This window comes from Hibiscus syriacus, unplaced genomic scaffold (genome assembly GCF_006381635.1).
Source record: "Hibiscus syriacus cultivar Baekdansim isolate YM2019G1 unplaced genomic scaffold, ASM638163v2 tig00110940_pilon, whole genome shotgun sequence".
Lineage (NCBI taxonomy): Eukaryota > Viridiplantae > Streptophyta > Magnoliopsida > Malvales > Malvaceae > Hibiscus > Hibiscus syriacus.
Window position 1 is genome coordinate 2,342,615 of NW_024062923.1, and position 5,010 is coordinate 2,347,624.

The following is a 5,010-nucleotide window of genomic DNA, read 5'->3' on the forward strand; positions in this document are numbered from 1 at the left end:
GTATGCCTTTAGTTTTGTATGCCTTTAGTTAGGTTAAATATTATAGTTTTTTTTCGAATAGTTTGAGATGATTATAAGATAATATTTATTAAGAATTTTTTAGTCATTGATAACATACACACTTTACAAATAGCTACTAGAATCCGAGTTCTCTACGAATAACAACACCCTCTTTTATCATTGAGGTCATTCAATTAAATTACAGTTATTATATTATAATTATCAAAATAATCTACGATACTCTATGATTTTTAATTTATTTTGTGGTAATTCAAATTCAAATTTAGAGAAGGAGAATCTAGAAATATTTCAATTTCCAGTTTAGAATTATCATATATCGATTTGTGATTATAATTGTATTTATAATTTTAATTTTTTTAATAGTATGATATGATTACAAAGGAATGTTTGTTTATGATTTTTCTTAACCATTGACAATATGCATACATCATGTAAACGTAATTACTCAAACCCAGGACCTTAAGAGAATAATACTTCAAAGTTAAATTTAATTACAAAAATAATTGAATTTCTCATTCCTACATTAATTTTTCTTTCGATTCTTAATAACTATCGTTCACATAAATCCCAAAGACACAACGAAAGCGAAATTATTATATACCATAAAAAGTAAAGACATTCCATGTTTGTCTCCATCAATTATTTGTCTTTGTGCTAGGTAATAGAAATCCCAAAAAATACATTATATTAATATTAATACTTTTTATGTGTAGGTTTACGAATTGACATACTTTTTTTGTGTTTTTGGATATATCATGGATCTTTGATAGAATCTTTAATTTTTATTAGTATTAAAGTTAGAATTTGAATCTTAACATTATAAATAGAGAAAACTATATTAAAAGATTAGTTCTTATAATGAACTTCTATAATATTCTATTCGAAATAATTGCTCAATGAATCAGATACTCGTAATTACAAAAATACATTTTTACTTTAAATTAATTATCTATTAGAAAAAATCATCTCAAAATGATAATATGAGGTTAAATTATATCATGTACACATGACATGCATCAAATATATAATTTAAATTAATTATTTTTTTACCATTCATTGTATATACTTAATTCGCATATGAAGATCTTGTTTATTTATCCACATCTCAAGGGGAATTTACAAAAAAAGTTAAGCACTTAATTGAAAACTCTATATATAATCTGAAAGGACATATATTTTATGGAACTATAAGATATTACAAGCCATACTTAGTCCAGAATACCATATAAGTTCAATTCTTAACCTGATATATAGACAAAACCCTACCATTATTCATCCAAATTAAGCTCGGTTAATTTGGACCGATATCGATATACATATATGTTTAATCACCATTGATTATTTGCATGGACCATATATCCTCCATGTTCCAATAGTTATCTTCATGGTACGAAGATGATTGGGCCATCATTTGTTGTTGCTGCTGTTGTTGTTCGTAAAATGTTTCGATGTTGTTGCAGTGGTTGAATGATGATAATGGAGAATATGATGTTTCCATGAAGTCTGCATTTGTACCATTGCAAGGCAATTGGCTTGAGCTTGCGTGCTGATCAATTAACAACTCACAATCACTTTGATTTGAATTGCAAATCTCTGCTGGTTTTTCATGTGCTTTTGGATCCTTGTTCTCCAATAATTCTTTATTTCGTTGTCCGTTCGTCCGGCAGATGCTTCGCTATTTTCGACCACCTGCATGAAACAATTCTTTTTAACATTCGAATTTCGAATCATAACATATAAATATACATACATATATATACTCCATACTTTGATGTAAAATCTCCGGTTTAATTTTTACATAAATAGAAACTCACTTCCATTTATGGACAGTTCAAATATGTCCTCTCAAATAGGTAATTGTTCGATCCAAACAAACTTTTTTTTTCTTTCATTTTCTCGAGAAATAGTCATAATTCCATAACAAGATCACACAATCGGATTCTTAATTTAAATATGGAAACTTCAAATAAGAATAAGGGATCGGAAAATTTAAAACACCAAGTCTAAATGCCACCTTTTGGTAGATACATAGGTAAGTACTAAATAAATAACAGCAAACGTTGAGCATTTCTTCTTTTGGATCCATCATGGTGAGTATCGAATACACATTTTCATCTTACACCATACTGTTATCTTTTAAATTAATATATTCGAAGATTATATCATATTACATGTAATCTCATTAATAATTTTAAAATAAAAGTTCGGATTACAATCATAATCTTTATGTAGATATAGATTGAATGAAAGGGGGGCCATGCATGTATTAAAAGCATCCAAAGTATAAGGTTTATGTCAATTTCAACCAAGAAAAAGAATGCTTATTTTTGCCTTCCTAAAAGAGCACCTAAGCATGTGCTCAATTGGGAAAGGGTTGAGCTTAAAATGGAAACCTTTTATTGGCAATCTGTTTTCACAAGCCGTATGACTTTTATATTAATTTGGCACACTAATCATTATACATATCATTACAAGTTTCTTTCTTTCTTATTATATTTTAATCCATAATATTAGTATGATAAATCTTGTTGGCAACATATAGATGAAAATGATAACATTTTTCTCATAATCAATGAAAAATAAAAACCCAAATTTATACTCTAAGAAATACTTAGAAAGAGAGTAAGGGGTACTAATTGGACAGTTTTTTTTTAATTGTTAATTAAAATTATTGGAAAGGAAGAGATCACACAAAAGAGCACTTTTATGCTTAATATGGAGATCTTCCATGTAAAAACTATGGAGGGTAGGCCCAATTTTTTGCAGTATAATTTCCACATGTATGGTATTAAAACCTTGATAAATATATGAAGAAAAATGTAGAAAAAAATTATCAAGGAATTTTGGCAGCCATGGAAAAATGAAGAACCAAAGGAAATTGTAAAATAAAGAAGAATTTTGATGTCCACAAATGTGAGGAGATGAGAGTTGGGCATGTGTTTTTGTGAATCAATTTGGTGGCTTAAAATGATCCAACCCCACATGCTAAATCCTCAAGAGAAAAAGTGCAAAAAGTGGGCAGTTTTGGATTGGATGAACAAGTATATAGGCCATGGAAGTGCACTTTTTGGCTTCTCAACTTCAAGGCAATGAAGTCATCATACCAACAATGAAGTGAAGAGTTTTCTTCTTCATATTTCTTTCTTTTTTCAAAGAATTTTGAAGTGTAAATTCGATTTATATTTGTTTTTTATTCTATATGAAGAATGTAATTGTGTTGCAATATTGATCGTAGTAATTTTGATGCCCACAAATGAGGAGATGAGAGTTGGGCATGTGTTTGTGAATCAATTTGGTGGCTTAAAATGATCCAAACCCCACATGCTAAATCCTCAAGAGAGAAAAAGTGCAAAAAGTGGGCAGTTTTGGATTGGATGAACAAGTATATAGGCCATGGAGAAGTGCACTTTTTGGCTTCTCAACTTCAAGGCAATGAAGTCATCATACCAACAATGAAGAGTGAAGAGTTTCTTCTTCATATTTCTTTCTTTTTTTCAAAGAATTTTGAAGCGTAAATTCGATTTATATTTGTTGTTTATTCTATATGAAGAATGTAAATTTGTGTGTGCAATATTGATCATAGTATAGAGAATGTTAACCTGTTTCCCCACTTGGCATGCAGTTCCATTATCAATAATTGTTCCTCCGGAGTGATATTGCCTCTTCGAACATCCGGTCGGAGATAGTTTAACCATCGGAGTCGGCAACTCTTCCCGGTACGTTTCAACCCTACAAAAAAGTTATCATATATCAAAATCAAAGCATAACTACTATGAATCTTCCATCAAATAAAAGTTTGAATATGATTTTTTTTTTCATTTAGATATAAATGAAACTATATATGATGATGATGATGTTTTACCAGCAGCTTTGGCAAGTGAATTCCAAACACCTTCACCATGGTTGGCAATATAGTTGATGAATCAAATCTTCTTCCATGGTCCATGGACCTTTTCTCACTTCAACTTCTTGAGATTTGCATGGTTGTTTATCCATTTTCTTTTCTTTTTGATCGAAGAGAAGGGTAGCAAGAGTATTGAAAAACAAAGAGAAAATAAAATTTTATTTTAGAAAAAAAAAAGATGATGAAAAGAGAGGGAGAGGATGTGAAAGAAAAAGAAGGTAGAGATGGGGATTTATAGAGAAAATTTAAGAGATTTTTCCTTGGTAATTCTTGATATTTTGATTGCCAAAGAGAATAATTATAACATGCAAAATAAAATAACAAACAAACTAGAATTAGCTAAAAATGGAAAATGAGTAAACATTATGTAATTATATAAAGTTAATTGCATCATATGTCCTCAAACTATGATCCTTATTTTAAAATTTTAAATATTCTAATTTCACCCTCAATCTATGACTCATTTTAAATTAGTCCTTAAACTTTTAACATTCCGATTGATTCCCAAACTATATTATTACTCTAAATTGGTCCTCAAACTTTTAACTCTTTCAACTTCATCTTCTAATCCATCCAAATACGTAATTGTTTCAATCATATTTAACCTAAATTTTATTTTTTCCAACATATAAGAATACAACTTGGCCTTACAATTTTATTAACAAGGGACTTGATAGTATACATATAGTTTGGGATGAAATCAAAATATTCAAAAAGTTTGGGGACCAATTTAGAATGAAGGTCAGAATTTGAGGATGAAACTGAAAGGTTCAAAAATTTGAGTACTAATTTAAAATGATAGTCATAATTTAATGATGAAATTAGAAAGTTTAAAGACTAATTTAAAATAAAAATCATAATTTGAGAAACGTCAATTAACTCTATATATTAACTTCATTTTCCCCTCGGGTAAAATAATTAAACAAGTTATGCAAGAAAATTAATTACTTATACATAATATCAAATCAAACTGAATGGCAACAATATATAGTTAAAATCGCTTACACAATGAAAAATTTTAAAATTTTAATTTTTTAGATAGTTAGATTAATTGAATTTAATAGTTGAGATTACTGTTTTAAATA

General features: G+C 28.5%; 1 pseudogene; it reads right to left on the reverse strand.

Annotated features, from left to right (window-relative positions):
• Positions 1-1,080: 1,080 nt before the first annotated feature.
• Positions 1,081-4,137, reverse strand: LOC120147551 (annotated as a pseudogene).
• Between the last annotated feature and the right edge of the window lie 873 nt (positions 4,138-5,010).